Source organism: Lactuca virosa, chromosome 8 (assembly GCF_052849685.1).
Source record: "Lactuca virosa cultivar CGN04683 chromosome 8, Lactuca_virosa_CGN04683_v6, whole genome shotgun sequence".
Lineage (NCBI taxonomy): Eukaryota > Viridiplantae > Streptophyta > Magnoliopsida > Asterales > Asteraceae > Lactuca > Lactuca virosa.
Window position 1 is genome coordinate 230,149,560 of NC_136433.1, and position 20,109 is coordinate 230,169,668.

The following is a 20,109-nucleotide window of genomic DNA, read 5'->3' on the forward strand; positions in this document are numbered from 1 at the left end:
GTTATCAAATTTAATTCCCACAGATGATAATCTGGACAAAATTGAATTTAGATTGTTAATGTGAACCGTAACTGAGCCTTCCTCATTCATCCTTGTAGTGAACATCTCCTTCATCAAGAACACCTTGTTAGCCGCCGATGGTTTCTCATACATATTTGACAGAGCCTCTATCATACCACGTGCCGTGGTTTCATTCATGATGTTGAAAGCAACGCTCTTCGTCAACGACAATGTAATAACCGCCTTGGCTTTCTTGTCCTTTGAGTTCCACGCATCTTCAACAGCTTTTTCCATTTTCTCCGGTTTGTCTCCGAGTACCACGTCCAAGTCTTTCTGACATAGCAATGCTTCTAGTTGCATTTTCCACCAGCTAAAATCAGAACCGTTGAACTTTTCGATTACAACCTTGTCTTCAGCCATTACGACAAACAAGATACAAATCAGGTACACTCGTGCGTGCTAAAAAAAATGATTGTACCCTCCAAACCTCGCTAATCTGGCTCTGATACCAGTTGTTAGGAACCGGACCGGGTACATGCAGCGGAAACACACTATCACACACACACAAACTCACGAAAATAAAGCAAGAAGAACACAAAGATTTTACGTGGTTCGGATTCGGTGCAAATCCTACATCCACGGGCTGCAACTAGAGAATTTTATTAAAACTCACAAGATTACAATTGGCTTGACACTCTACACTTGATGTTCTCTCAAGTTTTTGCACACAAAATATGCAAAACATACATGCATATATATAGGTGAGAGAGCCGCAATTTGCACATGAAATTGAGTCGTCGTAACAATAGTACTCAAATGTGAAAGCCGCAAATGTTGAGTCGTCGTGACAATAGTACTCAAATGTGAAAGCCGCAAATGTTGACGTTGAATTTCCTTCCATTCACATTAGCCATCCAACAATTGATTCTTTTATTTCACATGCATAGCCACATGTTTTCAACCTTTCATATTTTACCTAACAATAAATTCCAAAACTTGAGGGCAAGATTTGAAACTTTTCAAAACATTAGGGTTTAACTATTAAATTTCAAAAAACAAAACTATTAAGTTCAAATTTAAACTATAAAACCTAAAGGGTGTAAATTGAAACTTTTCAAACTTACTAGGTCAAATATTTATCTTATAATAATCCTATATTATCCATATTTAACCAAATCCATCAATTTTGATAAGGATAATCATTCCAAACATAAAAAATCGATTTTAGGCAATAAAAACGAGTTTTGGTAATTATCCACATCAAAATGTGACCAAAAATTCGAAAATCCAGCAACTGAACAGCCAACTCGTTGAGTCCTCTTTGGAACTCGTCGAGTTCAAGCTACTCGTCGAGTTCTAAGAGCAACTCGGCGAGTTCATCAGGCAGACAACAAGAAATTTCGATTTTCAGGTCTTTGGCAGTTCAATTATGCATCTATTCAAAAGAAAAACGACCTAGGCTCTGATACCACTGATGGGTTTTGAGCATAACATCAATCCTATGGTGTTCATGCAACCCTAATTGCTTGGATCTAATTTTTCTACTTTGAACATGCAATAAACTTCCAAGACTTATAAACCCTAGATCTAGCATACAAATAATCAAACTAACTTATAAACTAGGGTTTAGATCTTACCTTGATTGTTATGTAGCAATAACAATCAATTCCTTGCTTTGATTGGCTTCAGAAAGCTTAGTGCCTCAAGTGTTGCACCTCTAATGGAGTCACAAACACCACTAAGCAACTTGGATGAAGAGGGAGGAGAGCGGGGAGGCACCAAAAACGGCTGGAAACCCTAAAGGAACACTTGTCCACGTTTTTGGGGCATAAGGGTCTTTTATATACATGTAGGCTATTAGGGTTTGCAACTAGGAAAACCTAATCTGACTGCTTAGGCCCTAAGCAGCCCATGGACTCCTTTAACATATCCCTTGGACGAATTCCTTATGGGCTTCCCATAGAATTCGTCCAACCTATATATTATTAGGTGATCCATAGCCCAATTGTAATTATCTTATAATTACAACTCCAGTCCCCTAAGTTTAATTAATCTCTTTTAGTCACAAAATTAATTCTTAATTAATTCTTGACCAATATTAATTAAACAATATGATTTCTCCTTTAATATATTATTCTTATAATATATTAATAAATTATAATTAAACCTTTCTCTCCTTAATTCATCCTACATATTGCTATGGTGAAGGCAACCCAAAAGGACCATGCTCATAATCGGGTCAAGTACATACCAAAATAGTTATGGACTTAGACACTAATCCAACACAATGACCATTGGCTCAAACAGTTAATGATTGGAGTAAAGTATAAGGGAAGGGACTTAAGACGATAAGTTCTCATGTTCCGTGTTGCATAGACATACATAGCAGAATATAGCAAATTATAGCAAAATATAGCAATCGAGTTTGATACGAATCAATTTAAATACAACGAACAATAAATAGTTTTTTGGACATGCTTTTCCACCCCAAAACATAAAGAACAAAAATAGGGGAGTGCATGAATACTCACAATATGCAAAATATAGTTATCAAGTTTATACGAGTCAACTAAATATAATGAACATAAATAGTTTAGGACATGCTTTTCCACCCCAAAACATAAAAACCGAAAATAGGGGAGTCGTGAATACTCACTATGCATTGAGATGATGCAAATGATGCCTTGATCTACGCTCCACTCGTACCACTATCGTTTTCCTACAACGATGTTACGCACTAATGAGTCTCTAATTGTAATCTAATACTAGTATACTTACTACTACAATAGAATTATGCCAATAATGTGTCAAAATTTAATATTGATAAGTTACAAACATTTTTTTGTGAAAATTAAATTTCAATGAATCAATTGTTATATAACAATTTAAGTGGAAAATTCCCATTATTGAAATGCTAATATTTAACATTTTAAGAGGCGTTCCAATGGTTAAATATTCAAAAACTAAATCAATTTAGTTCTAAAATTTCCCAAACTTTGCATTTCAGTTTTAATTGAAGTCAAAAACCTTAAGTTAAATTTTCTTGAATTTTTGATTTGTCTAACTATTTTTCACCATTTTAGTTTCTTGAATAACCATAAAATCATGGATAAATACTAAACGGTTAGTAAAAATTACAAAACTTCAGATTTTGGTTCCAACGGTATTAAAAGACTTCCAGATAAATTTTCATGGATTATAGATATGTATAACCATTTTTCTTATATTTAATTCTCTAAATAGATAAAAATTCATGAAAAATAGCAATCAGTTAAGAAAATACCCCAAACATTTTGTAATACTGTTATTAAACATACTTAAGTTGGAAAAAATATAAAAATGGATTTCCAAACTATTTAACCCAAATTTATGATTTTTGAGCATTTATTCGAATAAAAATTGAAATAAATAGAAAACAGTTTCGAAAATTGCCCAAAATTTTTGCAACATTGTTATTATACATGTAGAAGCTGTGAAAAATATAAAAGATATTTTTCAATTAGTCCTTCTATTTTTCTTTGTTTTATCCTCTTAAATAATCATTAATTAGAAAATAATTATTAAACAGTTAAATTAAATTACCAAAATTTTTGTAAAATTCATTTACCGTGTAAATAATCTGGGAAAAATCCCAAAGGTGGTTTTTATCTACTGGAATCCGATTTTGTGTATTTAAGTGTATTTAATCTTAGAAAATAGGAGAAAAATAGTATACAGAAGAGAAAAATCATCAAAATTTTTATGTAGCATCCTAATGTACTACAAGGTGTTCTGGTAAATGTTCATGAATTTTGGATGAGCAGAACTATTTTGTCTATTTTTAGGCCATTATAAATACAAAAATCGGGGAAAAAAAGGAATGCATTATAAAAAATTCTGAAAATATTTTTCTGAGTCTTACACCTCTGGTAGCAACTGCGAAAATTGTTATATATCATTTTCACATTCTCTAAAGTGGTTTTTTGATTTATAGGGACTAAACAAAAAGAAAATTCAAAACCACACTAAACAATAACAAAAATCGATGAAACTTAATACGAAGTCATTATTTAGCATAGGGGTAATCCAAGAATTTACCTAGTATTTATAGACCTCAGAAAGTATTTTATATGATTTATTGCTCTATTTTCTTGAATTAATTATAATAATTCAAGATAAATGAATTATTTTCTGGAAATTTGTAGAACATCTCATTTTGTTGGTGGAATACAGGGAAAAATCGGATTTGATAAGAAAAGGAGTTTTAGATATTTATTTGGAAATAAATCCTTCATGAACCTATTTGAAAGCTTTTTAACAACAAACTTTGATCATCAAGCATCTAAGCTTGAAGATCATCACATGCATGTTGGTTTGAAGACCATTCATGAGTTTGAAATGTTCAAATTCGTTTCTAAAAGTAAACTTTGGATGCATGTGGTGTTTTCCTCCAAAACATGTAGAAAAGTGCGTTTCCTTGATTTTGACTTAGGTTTAGGTCATGAGACTTCACCATCTACAACATGCATGTTGTTTTTGGATGAAATCCTACCACCACCATCATCAAAACTGAAGTGAATGAATATTCACACAAATTTTCTAAGAGAAAGGTGTAGAAGAAGGAAATGCAAGAAAAACCTTAAAAACTTGAAGGAAAATGAAAGGAAATCGTGTTCTACCTTAATGAACACCACTAGATGATGAAGATTTTGTGTTTGAGGTGTGATCTTGGACTTGTTTTCTGGAAATTCTCGTGGTTCCTAGAGAGAGGAAGAGAGAATAGAGAGAAAATAAAGTGAGGGAGTGTGAGAGAGAAAGTGAAGTATGGAGAAATGGAGTGTGGGGGGGGAATTGATTGAGTGTTTTGGGAAGAGGAGAGAGAGGAGAGAGAGAGGAATCCGACTTTTGAATGGAGAGAGGGTCTCCCTCTTTTAAATTTTATAAAATATAACTTTATTTTATAAAAATATCAAGTTTTTATAAAATATGTGCCTTATCCTAATTTTCCTTCACAAAACCTTGATTTTTGGCTTAGAAAATAAGGTTAAATACTAATGACTTAAATTTTATTTCTCCTTGGTTATATTTTACTGAATTGAGTTATTTTAAATTGATATTATATAGTCCATACCAAATTTTATGGATTTTTAGGTGTTAAAGTTTATAAATTTGAGTTTTTAGGGTTTTTAGGGTCTTGAGATTTAATAAATATTTGGATATCAAAATAAATTGAATTATCTGAGATTTCAAATTATAATAGAGTTTCAAACTCTTTTCTTGTTAAAAAAAATAATGTTTGTAATTCACTTTTAACGGTTTACTGGCATTCTATATAGTGATTCTGAGATTCAAGTGAGATTGAGGAATCAAGTATACTAGTCCTAGTCTTTGACTTTGACTTAAGTTTCTATGAGACTTTGACCTAATTTCTACTACTAGGTCAAGTGCATAATGTGTGTATATGATTCATGAAAAGGTGTTCGAGTCAAAGAGTGACCCAAATATGGATAGTCACTACAGTTAAGTAGTAGTAGAATTCACATATCAATGTGAAATCTAAGTACACTATCATTCGGTCCTACTTGTTTCCAAGTTTCTAGTAGGTTATATATCTTAGCTTCTAGTTACTAAGTCTATTATGTGTCGTGCCTATATGTGCAACTAAGTATAGTCAAATCTAGAACCGACTCGAATTTTGACGGTTGTCATATATATATATATATATATATATATATATATATATATATATATATATATATATATATATATATGTATGTATGTATAAGAGTAAAAGTCAATCTTACCGTTAGTAGGCCTCATTCACGAAGTCGGTCTATAAGGGGGGGGGGGGGTATAAGGTTACTGCCTATAAAATGGCAGTTTAATGGGTGTCCACTCTCACCCACCGCTTCCTTGACTGGTGGAGGGTCGTTAGCCGAACGGGTGGGATAGGACTCTAATTCTCCCTTCATTAATAGTATAATGATAAATATAAAGTAACTAAACACTTATAAATTCCCAATCTTAGTTACTTTAGGAAAATGTGAATTTGGTGCTAACCCATGAAATTGCACTTTGTACCTTTGTTAAGTCGTTAGTGGAGCGTGTATGGTTAACCGACACACTAATCTAGGACTGACAATGCGTTGAAAAGGGTAACTTAATGTTAATCATTGATCAATGGAGCGTGTGTGGTTACCCGACACATTGATTAGGTGGTTGTAACATTGGGTGTACCAAGCTAATTTGCATGGTTATTCACTCCTTGTTTGTGATCCTCGACATCCCAGTCACAAACTTGAAGGGCACAATCGAGATTTAAACATGCAATTGAATTGTTCAATGAATCTCAAAGGATCTAGGAGTTTCAATTCACTTAAAACCTAAAACTCTTTTTCGTTTTTTGTGGTGGAAATTGGTAAATCGTCATTTAACTACCTTCAAATATTTTATAGCTTGGATTACGGCATCCCTCTTCCAAGTTATAAAATATTGTGTTGGGTCCTAGCCTTAATATTTCATATTGGGTGTTATATTAAGGACTTAAATCAACTAACTTGAATTTCTCCCATTGTAGATGTCTGGTTCAGACAACTATGGTCTTCCCAAATCTCTTGGAACAAGCTTTCCTAATGAATATGATATCTTAATGGCAATCAAAGGTGAAAGATTAATCCCTTTGTTGTGCATTAGTGGGACAAGGAAATCATACTTCACTTCCTCCACCTCCTCCAATAATTCTCCCGAACCCACAACTTCTAGGTCACTGAAGCCTTATTGGCAAGATGGAAAGTCTATGTGTGCTCACATCTTGGAGATGAAGTCACATATTGACAAGCCGGGAAAGTTGGGTGTCAAAGTCTTGAGGAAGTTGGTTGTTGACTAGGTTTTCAATCACTTCCTAAGTCACATAGTGAGTTCCTTAAGGACTATTGTATGACAGACCATGACATGACCCTTAATGATCTTACCTATTTGCTTGTTGCTGCTAAATCAGCAATGATTTGGAGCACCGGTAAAGAAAATTTGATTGGAAGATCAACTCCCCAAACTTCCATGGACATTGAAAATGGTAACATTAGAAGTCTAGAAAAGATTTCTCTTCCCAATGGAAAGGGGTCGGCCATGGTCAAGTCATTTGACCCAATGGTAAAGAGAAATGCTAAGTCTGAGGTAGTCCCGTGTATCATTTCCAAAGAGTCCATATATTTCTTTTGCCAAAATAAGGGGAGATGGTTGCGAAGCTGCCCTATTTACCTGAAAGATCATAAGGATGGTAAATCCAAAAGGTTTTGACTCTACTTTAGGTAAAGTCCACTATCTAACTCAATTAAGTTCCTATTTGGAGATTCTTAATACATGATGTGACTAGGTCACATTTTGATGTTTTGTAGAATCGAAGGAAAATAGAGGAAGCTTAAAAGAAGAGTAAGCTGATTCTGAACGCGAAGATGGATTTTGATCGCATCGTTCGAAGATCAGAATTTAAGCTGCTGCTTAAGAGTTATGATAAATTGCTTAGGAATAGATAACAACATGTTTTCATTTGTAAATTCATTGTAGGGATAAGTTTTTCCGCAATTTTTAAAATAAAAGAAAATTTTTTGATTTTATTTATTTTAAGTTTCCTTACAATGGCATTTATGAAAAATTGTTGTTTACATGATAGCAATATTGGGAAAATGAATTTGATTCCTTCGTGGTAGTGTCATAATTTACCAAATAAGGAAAGATTCTCATCACCTAAGCTTCAGTTGGATAGAAACTTGGAATGATGCAACTGGCATTGTGTGATGAATGAGCATTTTCATCTTTGGGAAATTAAGACTAATTCCTTGTTCACATGTATATGTGAGTCAAGTGAAGGACAAGGGGATCAGGTACATTTGGTTGTGCAGTGGTCAGGTCCACCACAAATATCGATAAGACCATTCGTCATGATTTACTAAAAGTTTAGTAAATATGGTTATACTTTCAAGTTTAAGTATGATTCTGAAACATTGAAAAAGTTTCAATGTATGACAGAACGAATGAAAAGAATCAAATTAGGCAGAAAGATAAAAGTTTCTTCAATCTGAAAAGATGAGAGAGTACTTTAGTTTTATGATCATCTTAATGATTATGGGAAACCATATTACAATTGATCCTCTAAGAACATCTTAGTGCATTCTTATGACTAAGAAGAGGAGCCATGAAATGTTGAAATGGTTAAATAAAGAAGATGAGTCATACTTCGTTCGAAAACAATTCTTAGAGTGATACTCCAAGATTGTAACCTTGAGTGACATAAAGAAAGGTTTAAAACACTTGTCAAATGTAGAGTAAAATGTTTTCTACTCTTGTACATTTGAAATTGGCAAGTTGTGATGTCTTGGATAAGACAAAGACCAACTATGACCAATTGTGTGAAGTGTTTGTCTTGATAAGAATCCACACTATCTCTTGAATATTTGTTTGTCAAGGAATGGTTCTTGGCAAGAGAGTCTTATATGTCAAGAGAACAGTGGGAGTCTTAAAGGTCTTGAAAGTCTCAAGAACTAATCAAGGATAAAACCTGTAGTTTATCACTAGCACACGACTTGAGGTTTGTAACCTATCGTGTTGACATAATTCTTGTTTTCGTGCCCATTCTGGTTAAAGTTGACTATGTATGTGAGTTCTATGAGTGCTCAATTGTGTGCATAACAACTTGGAAGCAATGGTAGGCCTTGTGCTACCAGGTGGCAAGAAATTAAGATTAAACAAGTTCAGTCAATATGAGTTTGGATATGTCACTAACCATATCTTGTGATTATGGTTTTGACAAATTCACATGGATAGGAACACATACACCATAAAAGCTAAGTGTCATAAGGGTTCTCTCCGATTCATGAAAATGATGGTGAGGAAACGCTTTCACTAAGAAGATTTTAAGGAGATAGCAATTGTGATATTTGCATTCTCAAAGTCGTTAGTGGAGCATGTGTGGTTAACCGGCACACTAACATGGACTTGTGAGAATGGAAAAAGGTCTAAACATTATGATTATGACATCCCTCTTCATAATTGTTTAGACACACATATGAGCTATCTAAGAAAAGGTGTGTGAGTTTGAGAAGCATAGATAAGGTCTTATCAAAGCATCTCGTACCAGAAATCTGAACTTTTCTATGAAAGTCAATAAAGTATTGATTTGTAGAAGTCCAACTGATTTCTGGGGATATAACAGAGCTAGTGGGAGCATAAGTGTTATGCTAGTAAAGTAATAATTATCATGTTAGTGGGAGGATGATTATTATGTTGCAAGTTAGCAATATTAATTATAGAAAAAAAAGTTTCAATTCACGAAGTTGCAGGGGTTGAAAATGTTTTTTTTCTATAATTAAGGGAGATGAATTTATATTTCATTTCAAATCTAAAAGGTTAGATTGTGAGATTTTAATCAAATTTAGTCATGATTACATTATTTGCGTTCTAAAATTCGATTATGATTACGGCATACCTTTGATAAACCGAATTATGAGAACATGGCAAATTATAAAAAATATTATAGCAAAAAAATGATCAAGTATTATGTATTTATGTTAGGCATTATGAATCGCTTCCCATATGCTTCGGGTATAGGATCGATTGCATATGCTATAATATTCTCGTGTTCTTAAAATTTTCCAAATGCCTGGGGCATTAAGAGGGAAAAAGGAATAGAACCGGATATGACTAAAAGATTAAGCAATTGTCGAGGACAATCTGAGGTTTACCAAAGATTGGTTGCTCATGCACAGTTATAAGTATGGTATAAATTTTGGAAAAGGACCATATTGACATATTCTGAAAAGAGGCAACTCTTGTTCAGAAGTGATAGTCTAAATGGGAATATGGAAATGGTTCCATAGGTGGAAGTTATTCTTTAAATCTGTGTAAGATTAGAAAACTTAATGCTAGAAGGATGTTTAAAGGAATGTACTTTGAATTTGAGACTTCGTTTCCATGGAATTGATCTCCATTGGAATACTTTGTAATGTATATTGCCAAGTCTATGTGACTTTTGTGCATAGTTATTACAAAAAGAATATTGCATATAAGTTTAGAATGTAACAGATTAAAGTAAATGACAAGAATTTGATATTCTTACATTTACGGTGAGGATTTGGGATTGTGAAATGAGCATCATTGGAATCATGTTCAATTGATCTATTTCACAAATTAAGGATCATTGACAAACATAGTGTGCATACTTGGAGTATGGCATAACTATTGTTTAGACAAACATAGTGTGCATGCTTGGAGCATGGCATGGCTATTGTAATTCAAGTATTAAGTTGATTAATCGAAACATTATACAATGAGTAATGTGTAATCAATATGGTGATTAAATAAAAGGTGTTTTATTTATATTCATAAGTTCTGAGACCATATTGGATTCGATTATTCTTGTGTTTCACTTTGCATGTTTTGACTTCCCGAATAACTAGGTTATTCAAACCATCCACAGTCGATCATACGTTGGAAGTAGGTATTGAGCCAAGAATGTCATGAATAGGTCTGTAGTTTGTCTGGGACAAAGTGGCTGCAGTGTTCATGAGTGCTCCTGGAATGAGATTCGAGTATTGGATTCAACCCACGCTCATCTAATCACTTCATGGATTTTATCACGGGTGATTAGTGAGATGATAAAATCTTATATTCTTCAAACGAAGACGTATGAGTTGTAGTTGCGAGTCGATTGCACATTGACATATGTAAACGCACCGGTAACTTGGATGTTATAAAACATATCGTTGTGTGTAATTTGATGAGTAAGTACAAGGGAGCATTTGGGTCGAAGTTTATCCGTTCCCTTTACCCCATGTGGATAAAAGCGATATCTGTGGGCCCCTCGATGATTTAGTGATGACACCCCTAAGTTCTTGGCCAAGCCTGGACTGATTTGATTTGTTTAATTAGTCGGTCGTCATAAATCGGAAATCGGGAAACAACAGATGGACAGAGAGAATGATTATAATCCATGTCTCTGTCCATATGATATCTAGAATGAAGGAATATATGATCCCTTATCTAATGGACAATGTCATTGACTGGGTCAGAGTTCGACAGCGGCTTTAAGAGCTACGATTGCTGGTCGGGATCTTGGAGTCATACACCATAATAGTTTTAGACTTATCCAAGTGGGAGACTGTTGGATTAGATGTCTAAGCACATAACTATTATTGGTATGTACTCGACCCAAGAGTAGCATGGTCCATTTGGGTTGCACTTCACCGAAACAATTTGTATGGATAGTCTTTTGAGAATAGTATATCTATGGTTTATTAACATATTATAAGTTATAATATATTAATATGAAATCATATTATTTAATTAGTATTGGTCAAGAATTAATTTGGAATTAATACTCTGATCAAAAGGAGACTAATTAAATATGGACTCTTATATATATATATATATATATATATATATATATATATATATATATATATATATATATATATATATATATATATATATATATATAATGGGCAAATAATTATTTAGGATGGGCTTGCATGGAAGTCCATGGATAGTCCATGGAGCTGTTAACCCATGGATCCTATGTAAATGAAAGGTCATGGGTATTAGGGTTTACATGGATGTAACCCTAATCCACCATACTATATAAAGAGGTCATTGGAACTTGAAATTGGCCCTAGTGTGTGAAGAAAGAGAGCATAGCTGATTTTGACAAGTGTATACTATTCTCTCAAGTTTTCCAAGTTGTTTTGGGGATTTGTGATTCCATTTGAGGCTTCCACACTATTGGGGCTAAGCTCTTAAAGGTTCAAGACTTCAAGCTCCATCAACAGGTATTTCATGTAACTAGGCTTTTGTAGTATAGATACTCCTTAATATGCTAGTTAGGATGATACCTTGGAAACATTGATATTTGAATGTATAATAGAGAAAACATACATCCAAGGTATATAGGGTTGAATGTACACCATAGGAGTGTTAGAATGCTCAAAACCCATCAGTTTCTTCACATGCTCTTTTCCTACTGACCAGAAGGTCAAGTGCGCCGTAAACCTTCTTCGGACAGGTGCGGTGGAATGATGGATATTGTTGACTGGCTCTTACACTCCTGAGCAGAGAGCTGCTGTTACTTGGGAGTAATTATCGGAGATGTTCTGTACAAGATACGTTCCCATGGTAGAGAGGGAGAGGTTGCCTCCGGAGTATCTGGATCTAAGGCAGGGGACAGAGACGGCGACGAAGATCACCAAGATGTTTACTGACATGACTCTTTTCTGCCCTGAGTTTGTTGCTTCTAAGCAGGCTCAGATGACCCGGTACTTAAGTATGCTCAAAACGGATATCCGACAGTTTGTGTCCACCCAATGTTATGGTTCCCTCACTGAGCTTCAGGAGGCCGCGAGGAGGAGGGAGATTGAGATAGAGCTACAATTGAGGGAGTTGAGGCATGCTCTTGTTTATTCACATCTTGCAATGAAGCGGTTCAAGCCCGCTGTTTCGAAATATGGGGGACAGAGGGGCCGCACTTGTGGCAAGTGCGGCAAGGTTCATGATGGTGCTTGCCGATCTTCATCTGGATGCCACAAATGTGGCAAGGAAGGGCATTATGCCAAGGATTGTTGTCAACAGGCGTCAGTACCGATTACCCTGATTTGTTATCATTGTGAGCAGGTTGGCCATGTGAAGGCTAACTGTCCCTTGCTCGCCGCGAGGCCGGCGCAGGCTCCAACACCAGATACATTAAGGACCACTGATGGAAGCCAAGGTAGGACGGAGCCCCCGGGGGCTCGAGGTCGTGCTTTCCAGCTCACTGTAGAGGAGGCCAGGGCGGTGCCGGACGTCATTACTGATATGTTTCTATTTATTATTCTGTCAGTTATTTTATGGTATGCTTATGTGTATGATTCTGCTAGGTACCTTCTTAGTGAACTCCTTTCCTGGTCTTATGCTTTTTGACTCGGGTGCGAGTCGGTCCTTTGTATCTCAGTATTTTAGTAGGGAGTTTGATATGACTCTTGGATAGGTGGAGTGTTCATTGTCGATTTCTATTTCCAACGAACACATGATATATGCATCGAGCGTTTACCAGGGTTGTGTCCTGGAGATTTTTGGGGTACCTTATCCGATTGATATGATTCTTATCCCCATGGGGGATGTGTGCGTGATAGATAGTAGGAATGGATTGGTTGAGGAGGTTTGGGGTTATGATTGACTGTGAGGGTCAGCGGGTGGTAGTTCGAACCCCAAGTGGGGGAGAACTGGTTATATATGGGGAGGGTACCGAGATTGGGTCAGTCTTTTGTTCTGCTGCAAGGGCTTGACAATATATTCAGCCTGGTTTCATGGACTATCTTGCGTATGTGGTTGATGCTCAAGCTAGGAAGTAGGTTTTGGTTTCAGATGTGCCTGTTGTTAGGGAGTTTGCAGATGTGTTCCCGAAGGAGTTACCTGGCGTGCCTTCCGAGAGGCAGGTTGAGTTCAGGATTGATTTGGTTCCAGGTGTGGCCACGATTTCCAAGGCGCCGTACTGTTTGGCACCACCTAAGATGCAGGAGTTGTCCTCTCAGCTTTAGGAGCTGTTTGGCAAGAAATTTATTAGACCGGGCAGTTTTCCTTGGGGAGCACCAATTTTGTTCGTCAAGAAGAATGATGGTTCATACAAGATGTGCATTGATTACTGGGAGTGGAACAAGTTGACGGTGAAGAACCGTTACCCAATTCTGCGGATTGATGACCTCTTCGATCAATTTCAGGGTGCATCTTGGTTCTCCAAGATCGATTTGAGGTCGGGGTATCATCAGATGAGGGTTAGAGAGGAGGACGTGGAGAAGACCGCATTTTGGACTCGTTATGGTCGTTACGAGTTCGTGGTGATGCCATTTCTGCTCACCAACGCGCATGCAACATTTATGAACTTGATGAATCGGGTATGCTGGCCGATGCTCGATCGGTCAGTCATTGTTTTCATTGATGATATCTTGGTGTATTCCAAGACCAGGGAGCAGCATGAGGAGCACCTCCGAGAGCTTCTGGGAGTTTTGAGGCGAGAACGGCTGTATGACAAGTTCTCGAAGTGTGAGTTTTGGTTACTAGAGGTCCAGTTCTTGGGGCATCTCGTTAACCAAGATGGGATTTTAGTTGATCCAGCAAAGATCGAGGCCGTGATGCAGTGGGAGGGTCAAAAGTCTCCCTCGGAGATCAGGAGTTTCTTGGGTTTAGCAGGGTATTATCGGAGATTTATTAAGGACTTCTCCAAGATTGCTGTACCCATCACTTGTTTGACGAGGAAGAACGTGGATTTCCACTGGGGCCCTGAGCAGCAGGCGACATTCGAGACTTTGAGGCGGAAGTTATGTGAGGCCTCATTGTTGACCCTCCCTGAGGGTGTTGAGGATTTTGTGGTATTTTATGATGCATCCATCACAGGTTTGGGAGCGGTGCTTATGCAGCGTGGTAGGGTTATTGTTTATGCTTCTCGGCAGCTGAAGCAGCATGAGGTCCGTTATCCGACTCATGATTTGGAGTTGGGAGCAGTGGTGTTTGCTCTCAAGATTTGGCGGTATTACTTGTATGGGGTCCGGTGTACTATCTACACGGATCACAAGAGTTTGATATAACTCATAGATCAGCCGAATCTGAATATGAGATAGTGTAGGTGGCTTGAGGTGTCAAGGATTATGACCGCGAGATTCTATATCACCTCGGGAAAGCGAATGTGGTCGCTGATGCTTTGAGCCGCACGACGGCTAGTTCTGCTATTTAGAGTCTATGTATGAGGATATCGATTGATTCTATGCTTCTTGATCTGATTAGGCAGGCTCAAGCCGAGGGAGTCAAGAAGGAGAATTGGAAACATGAGAGACTTCGGGGTGAGATTGAAAGGTTTGCTACTGACAGTCGGGGATTATTGACCTGGTATGGACGGGTTTGGGTGCCAGATTTTGGTGGGATCAGGCGGACTGTGCTGGAAGAGGCACACAAGTCCAGGTTTTCGATACACCCCGGAGCCACCAAGATGTATCAGGATTTGAGGCTTAGTTATTGGTGGCCGTGCATAAAGAGAGAGATAACCTGGTATGTCAAGAGGTGCATGACCTATCAGATGGTCAAGGCCGAGAACTAGAGGCCGCATGGAAAGTTGCAGCCATTGGAGGTTCCCATGTGGAAATGAGAGCATATCACAATGGATTTCGTCACCAAGTTACGTCGGACGGAGAAGGGATTCAACGTGATATGGGTTATAATGGACCTTCTAACCAAGAGCACTCACTTTCTAGCCATTTGAGAGAGTTCTTTGGCCGAGAAACTGGCCGATTTGTATGTGCGCGAGATTGTTGTTCGACATGATATTCCAGTCTCCATTGTATAAGATCGAGATGTTCGATTCACAACTCGTTTTTGGCAAAAGTTCCGTGAGGAACTGGGCACGAGGTTGCATCTTAGCACTGCTTATCATCCGCAGACTACCGGTCAGAGTGACCGGACTGATATTACCATATTTATACACATTTTTAGGCAATATCTTAGTACATTTTGTTTAATATTTTGGTTATTTGCAAAGATATTTGGTACTTATTGAATTAAATTGTATTTTGCATCCAAATGGAACACTCTTGAAGATAAAGGACCGAAATTGACAAGAACTGGAACTTTGGAGGATTGAAGATTAAAAGAAGGAAATTTCAGCGAAAAAGCCCAACTCACGAAGTGGCACTCAACCTCACGACGTGAGGAGGGTATTCTAGAAGATTAGCATACGGGAAGTCAGAATCCTTGTTCAATACATATAACTACTAAGCTCACGACGTGAGACACCAATTCTCATGACGTGAGCAACGATTTTACCAAAACTATAAATATTCATTCACTTTTACAAATTTGGGAGGCTTTTGGAGAGTTTTCTGGAGGAGAGGTATTCTGAGATATCGATTTTGGAGTCTAGAAAGTGCTCAAAATGTTATTTAGAAGGAGATTTGCTTGGAGATTTAGAGATTGAAGAACACATCATCACATTCGTTTGATTTACTTTAATTATGTCGATTTCTATGGATATTGTGTTTATGTTATCAACCATGAGTAGCTGAATTTAGTTGCTTTCGTTTAGTTAGATCATACTTTAACTCCATGGTTTAGTTATCTAATTTATGGATTTTAATAGTTGGTTTTATGCTTATGTTTGATTATCATTACCTAGCATGTTAATATTTGTTACTTTGATTGTGTGAATTCATGTTTTGTGTAGCTTAGTGACTATTAAATTACATGAACTCGTTACCTAGTAGTCTAGTGAGTATTAAATTACTAGAGCTAGGATCGACCAAATCTTAGATAAGTGATAAAAGTAACTAATTTAGCTGTGCTGGAGAATATAAATTATGACCATAATTGTGTTTGCTTAGATAAATCTTACATAGCCCATCTATAATTAATAACTAATTATGTGATTTGCTTATGTATGACCATACAAGGTAGTTCATGAATTGGTGAAAAGATCAGTAAATTTAGACTGGAATTGCTAATTGAATAATAATTGGTGACCAACTTTAATAATCCATAATTAGTAACTAACCATAGAGGAGAAATGGCTTCAAACTAAACGGAAGTGCTTTTAGAATATTGATTAAAATCATTAGTTAAGTGTTTAAGTTTGTCATAACTTGAAAAATCAGATAAAAACCCCTTTTAATTATTGTTTGTTTTAGGTTAATTTTTGGTAATTATTTTAGTTAATTAAATAGGTTCCCTGTGTTCGACCCCAACTTACTTTACTATACTATAATCCGAATACGTACACTGCCTATAGGTGCAATAGTAGAATAGTAGTTAGGATATACATTTTAAACTAGATAGGTATAGTTTGCACCACATCATGGACCATTCAGACACTCGAGGAAATGTTGAGAACATGTGTCATATAATTCGGTGGGTGTTGGGACTCATACCTTCCTTAGTTGAGTTTTCTTACAACAACAATTATCACTCCGGTATTGGCGCACCGCCATTCGAGCTTCTCTATGGGAGGAAGTGTCGCACCCCAGTTTGTTGAGGGAGAGATTGGTCATAGAGTCATGGGGAGGACTGAGGTAGTCATTCTTCAGCAGATTAGACAGAGATTTCACACAACTCAGAGTCGACAGAGGAGTTATGCCGAAAAGCGTCGATCTGAGTTGGAATTTCAGGTTGGTGACATAGTTTTACTGACGGTATCGCCCTGGAAGGGTGTAATATGCTTCAAGAAGAGGACCAGTTGGGGACCCGATATATTGGGCCATTTCGGGTGATTTCCATGGTTAGAAAGGTAGATTACAGATTGGATTTTCCTGAGGAGCTCAGTCAGATTCACATCACCTTCCATGTTTCGCAGCTTCGGAAGTGTGTGACTAATGATTTAGCGGTTGTTCCTTTGGATGATATTCAGGTTGATGATCGCTTGAACTATGTCGAGATGCCAGTGGAAATTTTGGATAGAAAGACGAAGGCCTTGCGCAACAAGGTGATATCTTTGGTCAAGGTCCGGTGACAACATCAGAAGGGTTCCAAGTGGACCTGGGAACCCGAGGCAGAGATAAGAGAGCATTATCCAGAGTTGTTTGCATCAGCGGACTTCGAGGATGAAGTATGATTCAAGTGGGGGAGAATTGTAACACCCGTTTCTGGTACAAATTTAACTTTTAATTAGCAATATTGTTTTGGGTGGCCATGACATGGTGAAGCCTCACCACGGCGTGGCATTATCTTTTGGGTCGCGGGTTTTCATGGACCACCATGGCGTTGTCATGAGGTGCCATGACGTGGAAACCACTTTTGGTGAAACCCTAATCCTTTGGGATTTGAGCCCTATTTAAAGGACATTATGGCTAGGGTTTTGAGGTCATTCAGCCTCCATGACCCTCTCAAGCACTGAAACCCTAACCCTAGCCTCCAACACTCTTGAAAGTTCATTCTTCATACTTTTTTGGCATCTTTGAAGGAGAAGGAAGCGCTTGGTGAGGACTATCATCTTGCAAGTAGCATATTCATCTTCTAGCTTCTCTTCTGGACTTGGGTGAGTGTTCAAGACTCATTATTTTCTTTTCTAGGTTTTTAGATCTTGGTTTTGGCACATTTTTTTTCATGTTTGGTGGATTTTGGAAGAGGAGATATCGTAAAGCTTGCAACTTTATGAATCTCCAGGTCATTTGGAGCATTTAACTCTTAGGATCTGAAGTAGACTTGAGTTTTAAGGACATGCATGGAATCTTGGCCCTTTTTGACCTAGTTTTTCCCTAAAAATGGAAAGGACATGCATTGGACATACATGTCCCTAAAGCTATGATTTTTATGGTCCATAAGGTGTTGCAAACCCTTCTGGAAACTTTGGAGAAATAACTCTAAGGATTGAATGCTTAATGAGTGGAATGTGCTTTATGCTTCCATTAAGAACTTAGGGTTTTGGATCTTGACTTATTGGGAAGGTTTAAAGGATAGATTTGGAAACTTTATCCATCTAGGTTATGGTTTGGACCTAGTTTGAGCTTGGGAACTCCTGGAATGGGCTGGAAATCAGCTTAAGGAATTAAGCCTTGCTGACTGATCCATACGTCGTGGTGGAGCCTCACCACGACGTGGTGGTTGGGTTGAACACACGTGTTTTGTCGTATTGAACCCACGGCGTGGCCACAGATGGCCACGACGTGGTGGTCAACTGTGTTGACCAAGTTGCCTTTTTGACTTTGACATGTTTTGACCAAGTTTGATTACAAGGAAACATGTAAATTATAAAATGTATTCCAAAAATTAAATATTTGTAAGGATGTAGTTATATATATATATTAGATCAGAAAAACTGTGAGCTTGAATGTCTTTTCGTATATGCATATACATCTCCGAGTATAGGAAATGGGATCAAAACAATCACCCAAGCAAAACATGTTGAAACGTGTTAATTCTTTTTTGATCAAACGAAGGGTCCAATGCACAATAAATACTTTTGAAAAAATAAAAAAGTTTACCATAAGTTGGTAGCAGATTCAAGTGCAAAATTCCAAATAATGTAAATTCTCTAAATGATTTGATAATACTGAATAACACCGCAATCGGTTCCTTGTGCTCGTGTGCTCGTGAACTCTTGATTTTTCAAGGAACCGATTCAAGGCACACGAATGTTCCCCATCGACCTCTGCTTTCAGGTATGAAAATGTGACAACAGTTCCATCATCAATGGACTGGAGAAAGAAAGGCGCAGTAACACCTGTTAAAGACCAAGGCCAATGTGGTAAGCAAAAACTACTATGGGAATTTCAAACTTGAGACGTAGTCCAAGTACTAATTAAGTTATGTTTGTTAACAAGACCATATTTAAACTCGATATCGCATCATATATGTTTGTAGGGTGTTGCTGGGCGTTTTCAGCTGTGGCAGCTATGGAAGGAATAACCCAACTGAAAACAGGTAAATTGGTCTCTCTATCCGAACAAGAGCTCGTGGACTGCGACACCAGTGGTCAGGATCAGGGATGTGAGGGGGGTCTTATGGACGATGCCTTTGATTTCATCCTAAACAATAAAGGCCTTACTACAAAGAGCAACTACCCGTACAAAGGAGTCGATGGCACCTGCAACAGCAACGAGGAATCTAACCATGCTGCAGCGATTACGGGTCATGAAGATGTTCCTGCTAATAGCGAAAGTGCACTTTTGAAAGCTGTAGCTAGTCAGCCTATTTCTGTAGCCATTGATGCTAGTGGGTCCGACTTCCAATTCTACTCTAGCAGGGTGTTTACAGGAGAATGTGGTACTGAACTAGACCATGGTGTTACCGCGGTTGGTTATGGAGCGAGTGCTGACGGAACTAAATATTGGCTGGTGAAGAATTCTTGGGGAACAAGTTGGGGTCAAGAGGGGTACATAATGATGCAAAGAGATGCTGATGCGCAAGAAGGCCTTTGTGGCATTGCCATGATGGCTTCCTACCCCACTACATAATTGTGGAACATCAAGAGTAATTATTGTAAATTAAGTGTATTTACGGTTATTTTATTACAATGAAATATGTAAATTACAAAATGTATCCAAAAAATTAAATATTAGTAAGGATGCAATTATATATATATATATATATATATATATATATATATATATATATATATATATATATATATATATA